The sequence below is a fragment of the Sus scrofa genome, chromosome 2 (genome assembly GCF_054392235.1).
Source record: "Sus scrofa isolate SSC_HxYL_T2T_F1_AM1 chromosome 2, Sscrofa_HxYL_maternal_Yorkshire_Landrace_v2.0, whole genome shotgun sequence".
NCBI lineage: Eukaryota > Metazoa > Chordata > Mammalia > Artiodactyla > Suidae > Sus > Sus scrofa.
In genome coordinates, this window is record NC_139384.1 from 161,221,071 (window position 1) to 161,242,228 (window position 21,158).

Below are 21,158 nucleotides of genomic sequence, written 5' to 3' on the forward strand. Positions count from 1 at the left end.
GGGCAGCGGCCGAGGCTCCGGAGGCCACACTAAATATGGGTTGTTTGAAGTCGCTTGGTTGCTTGGGACGACAATCATAGATGCCCAAAATGTCGAGTTGGCAGGAACCTGATGAATCATCGGGCCCAACCCCTTATCATTGAAAATATTTAATTACAGAATTGTTAGAAAACACTGGCCAGCGTCAAGGACAGAATGGAAAACACGTGAGCTTACCCGACGGAACCGCTGCTGCTTTTCATGTCCACTTTCTTCGCCTATTGAGTCCTTTCGATTGTGTCTTTTGTACAAAGATGGAGCCGTCCTTTATCTGCTAATTGTAACGTGGAATCACACTGTTTTTTAAACTTGCCTTTTTTCCCTTCAAAGGATTATGCTGTGGCTATCTTTCTGTATCAATAATTCTTCTACTTAGTATCTTAACAGTTACATAGTATCATGGATTGAACCAAAATGCATTTAATTCATCCTTTATTGGTAGTCATTTAAGTAGTTTCTCTCTCTTTTTTTGCTGTTATGAGCCACGCGGAAATGACTGTCTTTGTATATATCTAAATTCCTAGAAATGAGATTACTCTGTCAAGGAGCTACGCAGGCATTTGGTCAGCAGCCTTTCTGGAGGGTGCCTTCCAGAAAGACGGAGCTCATTTGCACTCGGAGTGTGGGCTGGGTGGGAATGCCTGGTGCCCATACTCGATGACTCTCTGCAAGTTGTTTTTCATTTTTTACGTCTGTTTATCAATAAACGGTGTCCCGCTGACTCTTTTAATGTGCGATTCTTTGACGACTTGTGAGACGGAACCCTCTTTTCTTCTGATGAGGGGCCATGAGTGATTGAGTCCTGTGGAATGTCTTATTGGTGAACTTGGCCCATTTCTCAGTTGGAATCCTATCTCCTCCCCGTTCTAAAACAGGATCTGAGCGCCCACAAGGGGCCCCTGCCACCTGGAGAATCAGGGCGCGGGGCTCGAAGTGCTGGTGTTGACTTTTGCTAGTTCTGGAATGTTGCTGCCCGCACAGCCCCGGAGCCAGGGCTGGCTTCTTTTCCAAGTCAAAGTTCTGACCCTCCGTAGGGCAGGGCGAGTGCACCCTGGGCCGGGTGCCCTTCCCCACGGATCACCTGTGTGACACCCCGGGGGGGGCTTGTTCCCCTGCGTCCAGAGGGGGCTCGGTGGGCTGGCTGCATTCACTGGAGGCCCAGGGGTCCCTCACTGGGCTGTCCGGCTGCTGCTGCTGATCAGGATGCCTGTGAAGCCCGGCAAAGGCGGGGACCGATCGCCTGTCTCCCGTCACCCTGGGGCCCGCCCCTCCCCCGCTGGGGCCAGAAGCTCCATCTTTGCCAGGATGTGCGTCGCCCTCTTCCTTCTCTGGGACAATAGAAGGAACAGCGGCTTGAGTCAGAGGCAGCCTGGCCACTGGGGCCGTGGGCTGGGAGCGAGACTGGCGGTAGGAACGGCTGTCTCCTCCCGCATCCTCCACGCCACTCGGTGAGCAGCCCTGCGTGCTGAGCCTCTGGCGAGCCTTCTAGTGCGTGACTGTGGTTCATTCCCATAAAGACTATGAAGTGTAGATGTTATTCCGTTTCACGGATGAGGCGTTTATGCTCTCAGAAAACTCACTCACTGGCCAGAGGGGACCCCCTGTACAGCCTGGGAGTAGAAGGCAGAGCGAGGCAGTGGCCCCCAGACCTCGTGACTCCAAGCTCCATGCAGCCAGGGACCGCTCGCTTTCTGTTCCTCCTTGTTTGCCAGCAACTTGGGCAAACATGAAGGCTAATCGGAGCGAGAGAAGGCCGAACTCATGGTCCCTCTGTTTGTCCAGGCCCCTGTCCCTCTGTCTCTGCAGTGGGGCTGCTGGGCCCCACCTCTGGGGATTGGGGGTTAAGATCCTGCTCTGCCCATAACATCTGCCTGCTGGTCACACAACTTGGAGCCCTTGTGTCTCGGCACCTGAGACGGGCGAGATCAGGCACAGTCTTTTCTAGGGAAGAAAGGCCAGCATGCTGCCTGGGGTGCAGGGTGGAGGGACCGCACAGTCCTTTGGGAGAGACCGAGGGGCTTTTCCCTTCCCCTGCTGCAGCCTGGGTGGGTGCCTGGCGTCCACCGTGTGGGCTGCGGGGGCGCAGTGGCACTGGGCTTTGCCCTTTCTGTCCCTCTGAAACTTCTGATCCAGGACCTTGGCCCTCCACAGTGGGACTCCTGCCTCGACTGCCCGTCTTCGCCACACCGGCCCCCGCCCCTCCTGCTTGTCCTCAGCCCTGCTGGCAGATAGTCTGCCCACAGGGCGTGTCTGGGGTCACCCCCTTGCTCATACGTCATCCCTGGCTCCCCAGTCCGTTTAACCTCAAGTTCAAGGGCCTTCAGATACTTGGCGTTGGCGAGTTAGGCCCCTGACGCTCCCGAGTCGTGCGCTTTCTCTGGGGCCCTGGCCGCGAGTCTCTTCCTGGAAGCAGAGGCTCTGCTCTCTTCTGTCTCCGCGTCTCCATCGCCGCTGTGTCCAGTGTTCAGCTCCCCTGCTGTCATTTTGGTGACACCTTCTCCCCTCCGTTCCCCGGGGGCGGGGGGGGGGGTGGCGAGCGCTCCCTTGGACGTCAGCCTCCCCGGGTTCGGGTCCGGGTTCTGTGATTCACGAGCTCGGAGCCCTTTGGTGGGTCACGTGACCTCTCTCAGCTTCCATTTCCCCCTGCGCAGAGGTGATGGTAATAGCACCTGCCCATAAAGTTCTTTGGAGGAGACAGTGAAAATCCAAGGGCTACATGGATTTAAAGCACCCACCGCAGCGCGCCGAGTCTAAACACCAAATCACGGAAACGTTTTCTAAAGCGGGTCTTGTGAAGTGTTGACGAAGTCACTCCAGATCGTTAAGCTCCATGAGTGCAAGGATTTTGTTTGCTTCATTGACCCCCCCCCCCCCCCGAATAGACAAGTGCCTGTAGCCTTTCCCAGTCCTCACTGAGGGAGCTCCCTGGTGGCCCAGCGGGTTAGGGATCCATTGTTATCACTCCTGTGCAATGGGCTTGGTCCCTGGCCCGGGGACTCCTGCAAGCCAAATTTTGGTTTGGCTCAAACCAAAATGAAATCCTCCCTGAGTGAAGGAATGTGCTAGAATATAAGCCTCCTCGGAGCAGATGCTGCGGCTCCTTATGTGTCTTTGGTGCACCTGTTCCTGAGAAGAGACAGGTGCAGAAATGCTTCTGGAATGACCTGGAGTCCCCTCCGCGGGCCCGCAGCATGCTAACGCAGTCACAGTCTGCCCGTGTTTCCAGCCCCTGCTCCTACCTGACTGCTCTGGAGAGCCCGTCAAGTGTCTGTTCTGCCCTGTCCCCTGACGGGGAGGGGCCTGCATGCTTTTATCCCTACAACTAGGATGACAGCCCAGGGAGGGCAAGAAAAAATGTTTATCCTGTCTGGCATTAAGTAGACGAGGTTTTGAGCAGAGTCTTTTTTATGTTTGGGTGTCAGGTTCTCTGCAAAGACCTTTGTATCTTAAGCATTTGATGGTGGAAGATGCCAGGCATAGCCAGCAGGAGCCAGTGGCAGAGAGAGAGTCATGCGTCCCTAGGCCCCCGACACCCAGCTTCAGCCAGTTTGGACCAGCGGCCACCGCTGCCCACAGACTACATCGTGTCACCCGGGACTCTTTGAGCGTGTGTCTGAGAGGAGGCTTCTGGGTACTGCTGCGTGGTTTCTTTCTGGATTGGTGAGGTGGGTTCTGTGTCACTCATTTAGTTAGGGATGAAGTTGAGGCACAGGGCTCAGGTGCGTCGTTCAGGGTCTTGGAGCTACTGAGTGTCTAGCCTGGGATGTGAACTTGGCCCGAGTGGCTCCCTCTCCTCGGCCCGGGGGGCCCTCGGAGTGCATCCCTCCTGCCCCCTCTTTCCCAGAAGAAGAGACACGGAGGCACCTGAGAAGCCACCTGGCTGGAGGAGGCTCAGCTCCCCGGCGCCCCGACTGCTTCTCTTCCAGTTTCAGGACTTGGGGGGAGGATGGGTCTCGGTTCTGGGGGAGGGACAGGTGGCTGGTCCTTGGAGAAATGCTGTTGCCCAGGGTGGCTGGGCTTGCGGGAGTCCCCAGGCCAGGGACCAAGCCCGTTGCACAGGAGTGATAACAATGGATCCCTAACCCGCTGAGCCACCAGGGAGCTCCCTCAGTGAGGACTGGGAAGGGCTACAGGCACTTGTCTATTGGGGGGGGGTCAATGGCCCTGGGACCTGGGTGCAGGCCGCAGGTGCAGGCCACGCTGTCTTCCTGCTTGCTGGTTCCTGAACCCGGGAGGCCCCCCCACTCCCCTTGCAGGCTCCCTGGCCAGGTGCTTGGGACCACCCCTTGAGGGCGACCGTGCTGCAGGGTCAGAGCTGAGAGGTGGGGCCTGGCCCGAGGTCACGCAGCTACAGTGGCTGCAAGGCTCCTGGGCTCCCCAGCCCGCCCTGTCCTTAGGGCAGAGCCTGAGTTGCAGCCCCACGGAGAGACTTCTAAGTCCTTGGCAAAGCTGTGGATGAATTAGCCCCAAGGCCCTGTAGTTCCTACCCAGTCTTTTCTCCGGAGGAAAACAGCTATTGGTTCAGTGACTTAGAGGGCTTAGGAGCCTAGGCCAGGACTCTGCTTGGGACAAGCTTCGTGGCCTTTGGCAGATTTCTTTGTGCCTCTTGTGTTTTTATCTCGGAAGTGGGATTGATAGCAGCACATACCTTAGGGGATTTGGGAGGGGCTCCGTGGTGAGGCCTGTGGAGTGTTTGGAAACCCAGCCCAGTCATGGGGTGTTGTTGATATTAAAAACAGACAAGTCTAATGCCGGCCTTGCTGTTGGTCCTTGAGCCTGTCTAGACCCCGTGTTCCCAGTATTACAGTTTCCTTTCCCGGCTTCTGGGGTACCAGAGGGGAGCCCCAGGCAGCCTTAGCCAAATGTTGCAGCACTGACTTTGAGGAAAGCCCATCCAGTTAGATGCCTCTTGAAGAAATAGTGATGAAGAGCTCTGGACTTTGGTGTTGAACTGTCAAGGGTTTAAATCAGTGTTCTCCCATTTATTAGCTGTGTGACCTTGAACAAGTGTCTTAACCTCTCTGATATTGCCTCGTGCAATATCAGGGATGATGATAGTATGCTCTTAGGCTAACTGCCGAAGATAAACATGCCTGCCGCCGTGTCTGACACAGTAAGCGCTCTCAGTAAACGGCAGCCACTTTGAAGATGACAGTGGTAATGAGGTCAACACACGCAGACAAACCTGCGCTTTCAGGCAGTGGGCAGTGCCCTCGAGACTGACTTGCTCAAGACCCTCTTGTTGCAGTGCAGAAGCAGACAGGAGGCAGACCAGGGGATGCCTTCAGATCACCCAGCAGAGGCAGGACCAGACTCCTGGCTGCTGTCTGCTTGGCCAGGGCTGGCTCTGCGTGGCAGGGACTCAGCTGTCTGGGACCCACTGTCTGGGAACTCAGCCGGGCGAGCCCTGCTTGGCTGAGATGGATGCTCCCCAGCAGCTCTGCAGCCGGGTTTTTTTCCTTGTGCTTGCCTGGCAGAACAGTCATTTAGCAGAGGGAGAGCGAGGAGACGTTAGGAACCAGGCCCTGAGCAGTTGCAGCAGCCGGCCCACGAGTGGCTCCCTGATGTTGCCATGGCAAACAGCCTTGGCAACAGGGCTGCTTGAGCTTTTATTTTTGGTCTCAGGCTCCTCTAGGAGAAATGTGGTACCCAGGACACTGGAGAAGGTCCTGCCCTGGCTCTTTGGCGCCTGGGGAGGCCCAGCCTCCATGCTGCAAGTGATCCCAGGCCACAGCATCCCCTGCTCAAAACACCTGCAGACCCCCCCACCCCCACCCCACGCTCCAGGATTTGCAGAAGCAAGCTCCTGGGTGTGGCATCAAATGCCTACCCATCCGTGCATCCCTGCATCCATCCATGCATCCATGCATCCATCTATTCCTCTGGCACAGTTGGCCTCGCAACAGTGTATCCAGTGCACAAAGCAGAACAGCATAGTATTCTGAACATAGACCCTGGTATTAGGTGTTCCTAGGCTGCCCTGCTCTTCAGCCACGATGGTGATGAAAGCAGTTGGCAAGTGCTAACCTTCAGTCAATAGCATTTAATCTCAGAGGAGCCCCATGAAGTGGCCCCCACTATTAGCCCATTTTACAGTTGGGTAAACGGAGGCCGTCTCCCCAGTGTGTGGTGCTGGTCCTATTCTGTAGTTCCTTCCCTAGTGGCTCCTGGGCAACCGCGGGGCTCCTCCCGTAAGCCGCTCCTGTCCCTCCCCACCTCCAGCTGCCCCCTTCAAGGCCAGCTTGAGCGCCACCTCCCCTGGATCCCCCTTGCAAAAGGGGTCCCTTTTTGTCTGTGATCCCACAGCTTGCAGACACTGTGTGCCCTGCCTTCAGTGTCCCGACGAGTTTCTGCCTGCCCTTCAGCCACTCCAAAACAAAACGGCCAGGGAAGCTGCCTAAGAGGGAGAGAGAGCTTTGAACGTTCTGGCGAGGAGTCCGCAGAGGTTTTTATTAGTCTTATGGCTGATGCTAAGAATAATAGTGTTATGGCTAATAGCCGTCATACGGAGCATAGCCACCACTGACTGACCACGTCCTGTGTGCCGGGTCCTAAGCTGACACCTTCAGCACCATGTCCTGTTTAATCCTCAGCCTCGTGCTGAGGTGGGTCCTGTGAGAAACCAGAAAACTAAGGTGCAAGAAGCTCAGCGACTTGTTCCCCGTCACCCAGACGTGGAAGGGCTGAGATTTGAACCTGGGTCGGCCTGGCTGAGGGTGTAGAAAGGACCGGAAAGGGGTGATGGCCGGCAGGAAGGAGGCGTCTGAACTTGGCCTCAGCGGGGGGGCGGGGGGGGGAGCGGATGTGGGAGGAAGGGACGGCGCGGAGGCGCCCCTGTAGCTGAGCTGGAGATGGAGGAGGAGCCGCGGGCGAGGTCCCCCGGTCCTGACCTTCCCTGGCCCTCGCGAAACCCGCTCCCAGCCTGGGCTCGGCTCTGCTGCTGGTATGTTTACTCCTTCCTCTCCGCTCTACCAGTCAGGACTGGAGCTCCCTGGGGCAAGGGGTCCCCTCTAGCTGCCTCCCCAGCAGATCGCCCAGTGCCCTGGCAGTGGCCGGCACACTCGAGGCCTCCCGGAAATGTTGGTCGAGGGACGAAATGAGGGAACGGATGCTGCTTGATCTTTCAGGAAAGTCGCCGACCGTTTGCCTGGCTCCAGAAGCCCCTTCTCTGCTTTGAGCTGTAGGAGGATATGGGGGCGAGAGGGTGGGGGGATTGTCCAGCCCCCCACGGGTCCGCTGCCCCGTCTCCAGGATAAGCCTTGCACACACAGGAATCAAAAGCACACGGAACACACCTCCTCCTGTGGGCAGGTCTTTGTGGAATGTCAACCCGATCTTAGGAATCCAGGAATCCGACTGTCACCGGGCGGGGCCCAGAGCCTCGGGAGTCTGCAGGGAGGTGTTTGCTCAGATGGCCCTACACCCTCTACAGAGCACAGGGGCGGGAACCCTGGGCCTCTGGGCCTCGGGTCCATGTCCCAGGTGCGTATTCCAGAGGGACGGGGCGGCGGCCTGTGCCCTGGAGGAGCCCCCGGGGACCCGCGGACTCGCCCTGGCCTTTGCCATCACCCGGGCTGGACGCCTCCTCGAGACTCAGGGTGTCCCACGTGAGAGCGCACCTCGAGCTGCCTTCCCTGGGCTGGTTCGCTCTTCGTGGGCCCGCAGTTCTTCCAGGCTTGGCTGTCCTGTCCACACCGCAGGATGTTAGGAGCAGCCAGCCAGTTTTGTCAGTGTGTGTGTCCGTGCCAGCAGGCGGTGGGGCCCGCGTTTCCAGCAGAGGCTCGGGACGCGGCTCGGGGCCTTAGGAGGAGCCGAGGCGGCCCTGGTTCTGCACACGTTGCTGGGCAAAGTGGAACAGCCAGGGCGCGCGCGAGAGCGCCAGCCAGTGTCCCCGGGAGGAAGCGAGGAAGAGTGAAGCGAATGTTGGCGGTAGCGTCTCAGGCAGGGAGTCTGTCCGAAGCAGGAAGGGTTTCAGAGCTGTCCCTGCGCTCTGCATGTTGTGAGCACACGCCGTCTGTCCCCAGTGCCAGATGCAGAAGGAGCTTGTCCAGCCATGCAAGTTTGAGGAGTTCCCGCTGTGGCCCAGTGGGTTAAGAACCTGACTGCAGGGGCTCGGGTCTCTGGGGAGGTGCAGAGTTGATCCCGGCCTGCGTGGCCGTGGCTCGCAGCTACAGCACTGATTCAGCCCCTGGCCCCGGGACTTGCATGTGGCTGCCGCGAGTGCCACTGTAACACGAAAAAAACCCCAAAACCAGCGTGTTTGAAAGTCGATGCTGTCTCCTCGTGTGAGACGCTGTCTCCTGGGTTTCCGGGCTGCCTGGAAGCAGGAGGGCGAGCCTGTGGCCGACGCCGATGGGCCTCAGGAAGCCGCGTGTGTCCTTGGGATGAATGAGAGCAGACTGTGTGGTTGAAACCTCCGCTGCGTGACTCTTAGCCGTGTGACCCGAAGAGTCAGCCGCTCCCAAGTGGGGTGACGACAGCTCCCACCTGCCAGAGTCGGTGGGATGCATCAGCCGTTCTCAGCCGGGGTGCGTGTCAGAATCATCAGTGTGGTTAAAAAAAATAATAATGATACGTCTGGGGCATCCCCGACGACCGGGTGCGCATCTTGGCGGCCGGCCCTTCGCTGTCCGGGTGTCTGGAAGGCTCCCTGTCAGGACGCCCTCCGGGTTGGTCCGAAACAGTCAGCCGCGATTTGTAGCAGCGTCTGCCGTTAACCCTGCCCCGCCGGTGTCTGTCCGTCGGGCGCCGTGGTCCAGGGCGCAGGTCAGGAAGGACCGAGAAGCAGGGGGCAGCCCCCTGGGGAGGCCCGCGTCCCGCAGGGTGGTTCCTCATCTGGCCTGTCCTTCCCGAACGTCACGTCAATCTAGTGTCATCCGTCTGCACGTCCCATCACTTCCCTGTCGGGGGTGCAGTGGTCCCATCTTACAGAGGGGGAGACGGGCCCCAGAGGGCGCTTTGACGGACTCCTGCAGCGAGTCGGTTTTCTCACACTGGCCTCATCCCTCTGTCTGTCCGCCCCGTCCTCAGCCGTGTAGCCACTGCTGGGGCAGCTCAGGTGGTGGGGCCGTGGTTACTTGAGGAAGGGGCTGGGTTGGGAGAGGACGACCGGAGGGAGCCCAGGGAATGCAGGCCGGCTGCAGACCCGCGGAGACCCGCCGGTGCAGGTCGTGGGCCCAGGGCGTCTGGAAGTTTAGGCCTAGGACCCACTTCTGACGCCCAGAGACTGTGTGCTGCCTCTCTGGAGAGGCGGGGGTGGCTCCCTGGTGGTGGAAAGAATCTTGCCGCTGGTGTAGTGAGGCCTTGGCACATGCCGTTGCCTGTGCCCAGGAATGCTCTTCCAGGCACCACCGTGGCTCGCTGGCCCCTCACTGCCTCGCGGGAGGCGCCTCCCTGCCCTGCAGCTCGGTCCTCTTTCCGCGGGAGTGCCGCGTTCGCTTTTCTGGAAGCTCTCTGTACCCCGGGTGCCTGCGTGTGTCAGTGTGCACCTCGCTGATAGCCTTTGCCCCCGTGCGAAAGGAAGCTCCACCAGGACTAGACATTGCCTGTCTGGCTCCCGCTGTGCCCTCGGAGCCCAGCCTCGGGCCTGGCACATGGTTGGCATTCACCGAATATTTCTTGAGTGAATGAATTCATTTTTTGTTGAGCTCTTTATCTGTGCCAGCCACTGTACCGATTTCACCTAACCCTCCCGGCCAGCCCAGGGCACAAAGCCCCCGTCTGCAGAGGGATCTGAGGCTCAGAGGGTGAGTGTGGGGCTGGAGAATCAGCTGCTCTTGCCAACCAAGGCACGCACAGGCCCCCAGGGGCCCGGCAGCACCCTGCCCCCGAGGAGTCATGCCCCAGTGCCCTGTGACCTCACACCACTTTCTTCCTAGGGTTGGGCAGCAGCTCCTCCCTGTGCCGTGGGTGTGGCCACGGGCACCTGCCCAGCAGCACTTGCTCTTTGTCCTGGTGGCCTGGGGAGTGGCTGCCTGCCTGTGCCTTGTGGACCAGCCCCCAGCAGGAATGTGGCGGTGGAGGTGGGGTGGTCTCTGCGTCAGGCCAGCCTAGAGGGCAGTGATCCTGTCTTACCAGAAGCTTCTCTCCCCAGAGCCCGTGTAGACCCCGTGTAGACCCCGTGTAGACCCAGATTGGTGGCTCGAGTCCTGGGGACAGCAGCCTGGGCTCGAGAATGAACTGAGGGGCTGTAGAATCCACCGCAGAAGGAGAAGAAAGACCCCCTTTGCTCAGGTGACCTCACAGTCAGTTTTCAAGACCCAGTCGTGGGACAGGCAGAGGAGCAGCAGGATCGGCTGGTGCCAGGGGCCGGTGCGGCCAGGGGTCCGGATTCTGAGGGTCCCTGGAAGATGGACTAGAACAGTGGTTAAGGCTGGAGCTCTCAGTCGGGGTGGAGTCCAGGGTCTGTCACTCGGCAGCCGAGTGGCTTAGTGCAGGTTACCAAGTGAAATGGGATCATAGCAAGTGTCTCAGCGGGGGTTGAAATGGTCTCGGGTCTGGAGAACTCGGTGGAGGGCCTGGGGGCGGTTAGTGTCGGGAGCAGTGACAGTGCCTGCTGGTTTTGATGACAGGTTGGTGGGGAACCTGGGAGACCCCGTGGGTTACAGACCATGGGTTCTCGTTGGCTGGCCTTCCTTTTCCTGTCTCTGCAGCAGTCCCTCTGCCAGAAGCTGGGATTACCAGTGGCCCCAAGCCCTGCTCCTCGTCCTGGGAGAAACGCGTCCACAGATGGCCGTGCAGGGCGGCCGGTGCAGAGGGACTGTCCAGACAGCTTGCGAAGCACAGAGGGATTGGGGGATGGGCTGTGTGACTCGGTGGGGACGGCTCGCCTGTGACAAGCCCCTGCGTGTCCTGTGGCTGGTGACTAAGCTCGGAGCGACCTGGGGGGCGGGGAGGGGACGCACACGAGCGCCCTCCCCATCAGCGGAGGGTTTGAGCTGTGGCTGCAGGACTCCTGTGATGGGGCAGAGCGCGTAGGATGGATTAAGTGTCGGAGAGTCACGAGGAGGAGGAGGGCCGAGGTCTCCGTCCCGAGGAACGAGCCGAGCCGGAGGGCTTGGGGACGGTGACGAGGCTTTGCCCTCGAGCCTCGTGGCCGGGATGGAGTGAGCGACAGCCCGGGGTCCGGGCCGCTCCGCGCCAGCTCTGGGCGCACGGCGAGGGCGCAGCGCTTCCCCTGCGCCGGGGACCGAAGTCCTTTGCCTGCTGACGCGGGTGTCCGGGGCCCCGGTGGGGACGGGCCGGGGAGGGCTGGTAGCTTTCCAGAGGAAGCCTTCGCTTGGTCTCAGCATGGTCCGGGGGTTGTTGCCCCCGTGCTCCTGACTGGCACGGGGCACCCCCTCCCCGTCAGCGTGGGCAGCGTGGGCAGCGTGGGCGTGTGGCGTCCTCACAGCGTTTGGCTTCCACGTTTCACAGCCTCGTGAGGATTTTCCTTTTCCTTTTTCCGATGAAGACCCTCGGGCTCGGGGATGCTGGGAGGTCTTGCCCAGTGACGTCGCTGTTGCAGGAACTGGACAGGAATGTGGGATGTGCGGGTCCCCCCACGGCGCCTGGTTGAGAAGGGACGGGGCTTGAAAGGGCCCCGCAGCCGCTCGTGTCGGTGCCGGGTCTAGACGGGGTCCCCAGGACTGTCTTCCGTCCGCCCTGGAGCACTGTCTCCCTTCCGGCAGGTGCCCAGCCTTCTATGACGTGATTTTGCAGTTGTTGCACCCCCCAGAAAAGTGCGATTTCCATCGGTTTCTCTTTAAGTTCTGGTTAGGGAAGAGACACGCTTGCTTAGAGCGCATGGGGGCTGCCCTGAGATGAGGGGCTCGCTCTGCGTCCCTTGGGGTCTGCCGGGAGGCCTGTGCCCTGGAGCCCTGGAGAAGTCTGCCCCTCTCCCGGCCACTCAGCCTTTTTCTGTTGTGGGGCAGAGCCGCCAGGTGCTGGCGAGAGAAAGGGGAGGCTTAGTTGCTGGAGAGGATGGAGCCAGGGAACTGGCACCTCTCAGAGGGCAGCGTGAGGTCCGTCTCTCTGGCAGGCAGAGCCCAGGCAGGAGCTCACTCCCCAGGTTGTGTCCCCTTTCCTGGTGACAAGCGCCGGCTTCTCTGACTGCCCGTTGGAAGACGTTTGTCATGGGATCATGTGCCTTAGATGTGTGGGTTCGGAGGAGAAGGTGGAGGAGGAACTCCGGGCGGGAGGAGCCCCGATTTCCAACCTCCCCAGTGAATCATGGAACATTTGGATAAAGTCACTCACGGGGGTGGAAAGACTGCGTGAAAATCAGGAACGTCGGGCCAGATTTTTTTTTTTAAAGGAGCACATTATTCAAAACCCTCTACCGGTAAGTTATGTCTAAAATGGGTTTCTCCCTTTTTCCACAGTGTTCCATCTCACGTCATTCTTTCATCTGTAAAACTGCCTTTTAGCTTTCCTCTCTGTTTCATTTATTTATTGATTGATTGTCTTTTTTTGCCGTTTTCTAGGGCCGCACCCGCGGCATATGGAGGTTCCCAGGCCAGGGGTCCAATCGGAGCTGTAGCCGCTGGCCTCCACCAGAGCCACAGCAATGCCAGGTCTGAGCCGCATCTGCGACCTACACCACAGCTCACGGCAACGCCGGATCCTTAACCCACGGAGCAAGGCCAGGGATTGAACCCGCAGCCTCATGGTTCCTAGTCGGATTTGTTAACCCCTGAGTCATGAGGGAAACTCCCTGTTTTATTTATTTATTTACTTTTTCTTTCTTTTTCTTCTGCTGCCCCACAGCATATGGAGTGCCCCGGCCAGGGATCTGATCGGAGTCTTTGCTGCCCTCTGAGCCCCAGCTGCAGCCCTGCAGGATCCTTAAACCTCTGTGCCAGGCCTGGAATCGAACCAGCGTCCCAGTGCTCCCAGGGCGCCGCAGATCCCCTTGCGCCACAGTGGGGACTCCTCCTCTGTTTCAGTTAAAAACTTTTTTCAGCAGGGAGAGACGGTGTCACCAAATTGTGTGATACCCCGCGCCGGGGGTGGGGGGTGGGGGGTGGGTGGGGGATGGTCTGTAGACTTGGCCGTGGGTGCTCTTTGAGGCTCAGGTGGCTCTGCTCAGGCCCCTGGTGCCCTTCAGGCGCAGCACCTACTGGCTCAACCACTAGGTTTGCAGTTATTTAAAGAAAGCTCACAGCAGGTGGAAAAAGAGCGACCACTCGTCACTGCGCCAGGCAGCCACTAGGCAATTCAGCACCGGCGCTGCCCAGCCGCCTGGGCCCGGATGAGCCGCTGGGTCTTGCAGGATGTGGATTAGGCCGTGTGCGCAGGCAGCCTGTCCCCGTCTCGGTAGGGGATCTGCCTGCATCCCCCGGAAGCTCGGCTCTGAGCCCTGCAGAAAAAGTTGATTTAAAAGCACTTTCGTTAGGTCATAAAGGCAGCTGAAAATGATGGAACGTAAAACAAACATTTTATATCGCTGTAACTTAGACATTTGTGTAATTGCTCCCTAATCCACCCTTTTGAAGTGTTTTGGAGAAATAACTTATTGTGTTACATTTTTCTTTTCGATTTTATATTTTTATTGATTTTTCAACAAATGTTTTTTCACCTCATGACTGATCACCATTCTACCCCAGAATTTAATTTCTTTTCAACAAAGGTAATGTATGTTTTAAAATTAACATTTAAAGCATGTTTTAAGGAAGATTTTTGGAAACTATTCAAACGTTTTGAATATTAGGAGCTGACTTGTCAAAGAAGTGAAGCACCCCTCCTGTAACCTCTTTCCATCCACAGAGCCACTCCCAGCAGTTGGGTGTGTTCAGCTGCCTTGGCTTTCTGTCCTTTTTTATATACATTGTATTTTCTTGTTATAAAAGTGGCTGGCAGTCCTGTATTGACTTTTGGGAGAACACAAATAGGCAAAAGAGAAAAGAGGAATCCCACACCCAGAGGCAGCCAGTCGGAAACAGCACTTTCTTCTTACTTTCTTTTCTTTTTTTTAAAGTACCATTGCCTGTCCCACCTCCAGCCCAGCTTCCCTCTTTGGTACACTTCTGCCTCCCCGCATCCTTCAGGCGTCCTTCATGGACTGATTTCTGCCCATGACCTTGAGGCAGCGAACTTGGACTCTAGTCCTGGCTTAGCTGTTGCCCACCCCGTGACCTCTTGCAGATTCTGGCCGCCTTCAAACACCGGGATCAGCCCCTGCGTGGCTGTGAGATGCGTGTGTCCTGCTTTTCAGAGCTAATTGCAAGTTGTAGAGGCATCAGCAGATGTGAGGCAGTGTTTTCCACCAGCCTGTGCCTGCCGCAGTGACCGCTCTTGCTTTCCCGCAGACCGTGGCAAGCCCGGACCACAGCCGGTCCCCTCCAGGTATTTCACGTGACCATTACACCCCGAATTGAATCACACCAGAGGTTGGGCTTTTGCTCCGCTCGCTGTGCCTCCTGTCTTTCTGCAGAGCTTGATAAACACCCGTGCTGCTACCAGAGGTACACGAACCCAGATTCCCCGATGGAGCGTCTTTGACTCAGCCAGGCCGTTTAAAGTGTTAACTGATCGGCCTTGTGACTGAGGCTGCAAGTGGAGCCGCCCCGAGGGGAAGCGGTGGTGGGGGTCTCGCGGAACAGGTCCAGGGACGCTCCAGCTACCTCGCAGCTTAGTTTTCTTACGGGTTTTCACCCCACAGCATTGCTCCATGGGAAAGGCGCGAGACTTGCTTTTATGTTTATTTTGAAAGTGTAATACATGATCCTTCCTTGCCAAACACTGTAAAAGTAAAACGGAACTCATGTCTCCCTTCTTGTGCTCCCATCCCTGCACCACCCTGCCACCAATTTCCAAAATGTTCTTCCGGGAATCAAGTGCTCGGCTCCCGCATGTTTGTGCTCTCATCGCCGCCTCTGTTGTTTGCACAAATGGTATCAAGCCCAGTACGTTTGCTCTGCGCCTTGCTTTTTGCCACTTAATAGTATGTCGGAAAGATCATTCCGTATCAGTATATAAAGAACGACTTCATTTTTTGGCTTGGCTGTAATTTGCTTCACCCGTTTTCTATGGGGCATGCGGGTTACTCCTCGTCCAGCGCTGTCTGCGGTGGATCTTTCTGTAGGAGCGTCGTTTTGCACACATGCGAGTGGAGGTGGAGGGTAAATGCTGCACGTGGAGTTTCCTGGTCAAAGGGCGCGTGCATTTAAAATTTCCGTGAATGTGGCCACGTTGCCCTTCACGGGATCGTCTCAGTTGCGCGTTCCCGCAGACGCGAACTAGAAATGCTGGTTCGCCAGCACAGCACGTGCTGCTCAGCTTTCTTGATCTTTGTTACTCGGGCGTCTCTGAGGTTTGGATTTGCGGTCTCCCTCCTGCTGGAGAGTCACCTGTTTCCTCTCCAGTGACCTGCCTCTTGTGTTGCTGATTCTTGGCCTGTTGATGCGTATGAGACCCCCCCCCCCCCGCCCCCAGACTCTCTTGGGCCCCGCCCTCCTCTCCGGCACCCCCGTTGAAGGAGGCAGCCCGCCGCCCTCGGCTGGGATGCGGATCCCAGTCCTGCCCCGTCCTGCTGTGTGACTTGACCGGGCCCCTTAGACGCTGTTGCTTCCTCTGTAAAGCGAGGCCGGTGGGTGGACAGCAGGGCTGCTGGATACATAAGATGATCAGTGCAGAAAGGTTTTATAAACTGTGGAAAGCCATCAGAACGTAACATCACATTAATATTTATTCCGATGACTGAAGACATTTTAGATTTTTCACACAACCCAGCTGTGTCATCTGCTTAAATCAGTGGGGAAAGCGAAGCCCAGACAGAGCGGACCTGCCAGCCGCGAGTCCCAGGCTGGTTTGGCAGGCGACAGGCGACGGGGCCCCTGGTTGTCCTGAAACAGCAGAAGCCATGGATTACGTGCCGTTTCTTTGAGGGCATCCTGAGATTTGTAGTGAGTTATTCCAGCTTCCATGACAGCCTGTCTCCCTTGGGGGGAGGCTGTGGGCTGCACCCCGAGAGCCTCTTGCTCAAAGCTGAGAAGGATCTGGGTTGGGATCCCAGTTGCCAGGCGGTGGCTGCAGCCCCCACACTCGGCGACGTCACCCTTTGGGGCAGCGATTGGCTGCTCCGTGGTGCGCAGGGGGCTATTGAGAGGCTTACTGGGACCGCAGTGGCTGAGCCCTGCCTGTCTGGCCTGGCAGGCGGTGTCATGATGACTGGCTTTGCGGGAGGCCCGGGGCCAGGTGTTGAGCGAGCTGGGTCAAGGCCTCGCTCTGCCCTCCCTGCCTGCCTGTCTCACTTCAGGAGTCCTGGCTGCCCAGGGTCGACTTTGCGTATAAAACGCTTACCACGCAGAAGGCACAGAATAAAACATAAAGTTATTTTAGAAACACTTACTGAGGTGCTGGTCCCGTGTCGGCACCGGTCCCGACGCTGGGGACTTAGGATCCCGGCCTGGGGCAGCTCGCGGCCTGGCTTCTTGTTCTTGGTCGCAGGAAGGGCTGCGGAGTCTGGCCGGCGTCGGGCCCTGTTGCCGATTCTGCCGGGCCGCTGCCTGGAACCTCTAGGATTTTTCCTGCTCCTGATTCAGTCGGTCGCTTCCCTGGAGGTGTTTTTCTCCTATAACCTCGGAGAGTTCGATGCCACCTGCCTCCCTCCTCTGCCTCCAGCGGCCGGTGAGCAGAGCTGTGAGCTTGACGGCGGCCGAGCCCTGAGGTCTCCCGTCCCCCGAGACCAGGTCTGGCCTCCCGACCCCCCGGGCCTGGGTCTCCCTGGTCGGTCGTTGTTCGTCTGGCCGCGGGGAGTCTCCCTCTCACCCCCGGCCCTGCGTTTAGTGTTCTCTTCCTGGGCTTGGACGGAGAAGCGAGCTAGACCCGGCCCCAGAGAAGCAGAAATCACACCTGGTTTTAGCCAGTAAGAAACCCTGAGAGGAGAGTGAATTCCACACGGGCTTGCGGTGGGGGCTCTGCGATGGGGGCGCTGCAACGCGGGTTGTGAGCTGCATCCAGAGGGGGGTCCAGAAGCCCCCCTCTGAGAGCGTAGTCCTGCCCAGGCCTGAAAAATCAGAAAGGAAGCAGGCTGGGAGGGGAGGCTGTTCCGGGCAGTGGGAGGCGGAGGGTGTTCTGGGCAGTGGGAGGCGGAGGATGTTCTGGGGCTGGGGAGGGGGTGGGTGTTGTGGGCCGTGGGGCGCAGCCAGGGCCAGGCCTGGGGCAGCTGGGCTGGTCCCTCTTCTTGGGCATCCAGGAGCCCCGGGGGGCGCTGCCTAGAGACCCGGGGTGTCTGAGCATCTTTCCAGAGCAGGTGCTGTGCTAGTTATAAATCAGAGCAGGCCCCGGCTGGGGGCCCCGCCCCGAGAGCAGAGCCGGAGACGGCTTGTGCTGCAGTGTTTCTTTGGAAAGTCAGATGCACGAGGCAGGCCTTTCCCAGCGGCCAGAGGGAAGGCTTCTGTGATTGCGAGTAGCTCGGGCGGGCTGCCTAGCCGATGAGGGCTTCCTCCCGGCCTCTCCTTCTCACCGTGCCAGCGTCCTCAGGCCGCCTTCGCACAAGTCAGCTTCCACCCTGGGATCAGCGATTTAACGCCCCGCTGCTCAGAGAGCGGCAGAGATGGGATCGCGGGGGCTCATTGCTTAGTAAGAGGGGGATTCTTAGCCCTGGGGTAGCACTGCCCAGGGTAGGGTCACGATGCAGAGAAGCCGGCAGGGCCAGACTAGGGGGCCAGGCCAGGAGGGGAGGGGGATTGGGCCAGCAGGGTCCGCTGGCCGCAGAGCCGGAGGGACACAGCTTGACATGCAGGCCTTGGACTCCCGGGGAGGAAGTCTTGTGGCCCCAGGAGTTTGTGTTCTAGAAGAAGACCAGGTGGCCCACTGGGGCCTGTTTTTGGCCCGGGTTCGTGTCTCCTGGCAGCAGTCTGGGGGCAGGGACCTCCTCTCCTTCCCAGCCCCTCACACCGCGACCCTTGCCCGCATCCGGCTCGTAGCAAGATCTGCGGGCAGGGCCGGCTGGCCTTGGGGACACGTCTGCCGTGCGGTGGCCGTGGGAGGCACCGCTCACAATGGTAAGGTTACACACTCAGCCACCTCGGAGCCCCCCGCGGGGTGGACTCTGGCTGGGTGGCCTGCCCTGGGGACACACCTGCCTCTGCCTTGCTCCAGATCAAAGTTCCCTTGTGGGTTCCTTTGCTCGCGCGTCTCCTCGGACACGCGTCCTTTCTCGTGTCCGTGGATTCCGCAGGTGCTTCCGAGCCGTAGTCTGTGCCAGGCTCTGTGTTAGGTGTCAGGGGCACCGTCTCAGCGGACAGACGGCCCCCCTGACCTCGAGCTTGGGGTCCTCTGGGAAGGGGGGGCGACACGGACCGGGGCATGTGCCTCACCCTCAGGACTACGCTTGTCCTTGAATCTGTCAGCTGCTGCGGGGGGACCTCGGAGGGCGAGTCCCCGCCCTTGGCGGGGTCTCTGCGTCAGGCGGGGTCTCCTGTGTGGCCCGATGCCACCTTCCAGGAGCAGGGGCCCCACGGGGGAGCTGCCTGCCTCGGGCCCGGGAGGCGTCCCCAGGCCAGTTGTGCCTGTGGGTTTGAGCTTTGCCTTCCAGGCTCCAGGAGGTCTTGCGTCTGTCCCGGGCTCAGAGCCTGCTTTTCACTGTAATCCACCAAATATTTAAATCATTATAAACTTTTATAATGATATACTTCTCACATTCGTACTTCCAGTTTTAAAGCAGGTGGAATTAATTAAAGAATTGGCCATTGTCACTAGCTTTTGTTGGCTGCAAGCACAGCATGTGGCTTCCAGAGATGGAACCCGAGCCACAGCAGTGACCCGGGCGGCCACGGTGACAACTGCGGATCCTTAACCCGCTGCACCGTAAGGGAACTCCGGCCACTAATTTTATACGTTCACAGCTCCTCTGGTTCACACAAGAGTAACTTCTGCTTTGCTTTTGAAAGATAAAGGAAAAATGTATTAGCATTTTTAATTACGAAAGGATTAAGTCTGTTTTGGAAAAAATTAAAGAAATAAAAACCACCCCTCCTTTCACTTGCTGGAAGTGACCATCACGGACGTCCCTTTTTTCTGTCTTCCCCTACGTACATCTTTTTCCTCGGGTGGGGGCGGGGGGGACCAATCAGGTCTTATTGTCTTTGTGATTTTCCCTTTTTTTTGCTTTTTAGGGCCACAACCACGGCATATGGAGGTTCCCAGGCTAGGGGTCTAATCGGAGCTGCTGGCCTACAGCACAGCCACAGCCACGCAGGATTCGAGCCGCGTCTGTGACCTGCACCACAGGCAATGCCAGATCCTTAACCCACTGAGCGAGGCCAGGGCTCGAACCCACAACCTCATGGTTCCTAGGCAGATTCGTTAACCACTGAGCCAGGACAGGAACTCCCCACCCTACCTTTTTAAACTCACCGGCCCTACCTTTTTAAGCCACCGTTTTGATTCCAGAGGGTAACACTCCGAGTCAGGATGTAGTTGGAGATTTTGTGGTTCGTTCTGGAGAGTCCGGTAGCTTTTACTCACAATCTCAGGCAAGTCATTGACCGTGCCTTGTCTCTTTATTTATTTGTAAAAGTGACAGACGACTGTCCCGCCCTCTCAGGGAGGATGCCCAGCGTAAACCCGCAGATGGGCCTGGTGGCTGCAGGATGCCACGCCCACAGCTGCCACCGTTGGGCAGGCCAGCGGGGGAGGGGCCACCAGCCCTGATTCAGTGGCCAGGAGCTGGGGACTCTGAGACCTAAGGCACCTGCCTGAAGCGGCTGCTGACCAGAGTTGAACTTGAGCAGCAAGCAGACAGGAGTGGGCTGCTGGGTTGTGCCCTGGGCAGGCGTGGCCTGGCTCATGGCGAGGCTGGAGCCCTCGCTCCTCTGTCCTCACCCCGGAGGAGTGACCCCCTTCCAGCGGCGGCCGTGGTAGCAACCAGGGCAGCTGCTGGGCTGCTGCTTGGGACTTGGTGGGGGGTCTGGCTTCTGAGCGCCCCCAAGCTGGGGGCACCCCACCTGCCCTGGGTGTGGGGGCTCGGAGAGCCCGCCAGCGGCCACCCTAGGTCGCGGGTCACCGGCAGAGCCATCTGCTCCCACATTTTCCATGACAGACTCTGACCCGGGGTCGGGAGCATCCCCCCGTTCTGTGCAAGGAGCTGGGGTCTCAGGCGAGGAAGTGGTGCAGGGACCCTCCCTCCCTCCTGCACCCCGTGCAGCCCCAGGCACACGGCAGGCTCAGCGAGGGCATGGGCTCTGGGTGGCAGCTCCTGCGAGATGCTGGCATGGCCCTGGAAGGGCCCTGTGGCCATTGTCCCCGTGGCAGTGACGGGTGCAGGGGTCTGGGACACCTTGGGATTCCCAGGGCTTGTACGTGGAGCACTGAGGTGTCTGTGCTGTGACACGCTGCGCAGATGACAGACACAGCCCCAGCCATCTCCTGCACCGGCCACCCGGACCTGCTGTGCCTGGCTGCCCCTTGGGAGGCGGAGGAGCTATGGCACTTCTGGAATTTGCCCCGAGGTGTAGCAGACGCATCTGACCTCATTCCACCCAGTCCCGTGGAGCAGTCAGGAGAGCCTGCCATCCCTGAAGAAGAGGGTCCTGCCCTGAGCCGAGGGCAGGGTCGGGGGATGCCGGAAGGCTCCTGGAATGGGGCACCTTTCCCACTGCCCGGGTTATTAAAACTGCACGAGGCGTCCAGGGTTTGGTTTTGTGATGATGCTGGCTTGGCGTCTGGCCCCTTGTCACACTCTGCAAGGCTGTTTTGGTTTTTCGGCCCTGGAGGGATGGCTTGGGGTCTCATCCTGCCTCCGTGTCTTGTTAACAAGTCAGGCTGCCCGTCCCTGCTGTCCTCAGCCTCCTCGTCCAGACCCGAGGAGGCCAGCAGCACCACCTCATCGTGGGACCGTGCGGGGAAACTGCCCTGCCACCTGTCACCAGGCGCACTCGGCTTGGCTCTCCTTTCCGCCTCTGCCTTGTCCCTCCTTGGCTCTGTGGACCCCTGTCCTGCTCTCGGGGGCTGGGCCCTCGTCCTCCCAGGGTCCCTTCGAGGACTGGTGGGAGGTGGCGGGTCAAGTGCCAGGGCAGCGACAGGCAGAGGGCCGGTGTGGTCAGGAGGCCCCGGGGGGGCCGCACGCCTCTCGCCGATCCCGGGCTGACTCCCCCACTGGGGCTGCTCCGTCCACGGCTCTGCCGCCCTCCCGG

General features: G+C 58.8%; 1 protein-coding gene and 1 long non-coding RNA gene across 8 annotated transcripts in view; one reads left to right on the plus strand and one right to left on the minus strand.

Annotated features, from left to right (window-relative positions):
* PPARGC1B (PPARG coactivator 1 beta) overlaps positions 1–21,158 on the plus strand; it is a 101,897-nt gene that overhangs the window by 3,385 nt on the left and 77,354 nt on the right. Inside the window, exon 1 of one of the 7 annotated variants that reach the window (XM_085015086.1) lies at positions 6,836–6,982. The exons of the other annotated variants lie outside the window; for them this stretch is intronic. The gene's annotated coding sequence lies outside the window, so the exon portion shown is untranslated. Of the gene's footprint in view, positions 1–6,835; positions 6,983–21,158 lie in introns of those variants that run through there. 7 annotated transcript variants of the gene reach the window in all.
* On the minus strand, positions 6,466–17,047 carry LOC146405835 (uncharacterized). The gene is made up of 2 exons (XR_014839176.1): positions 16,370–17,047; positions 6,466–13,378 (listed from the first exon to the last, which is right to left on the minus strand). It is a non-coding gene; the product is annotated as an uncharacterized LOC146405835 (long non-coding RNA).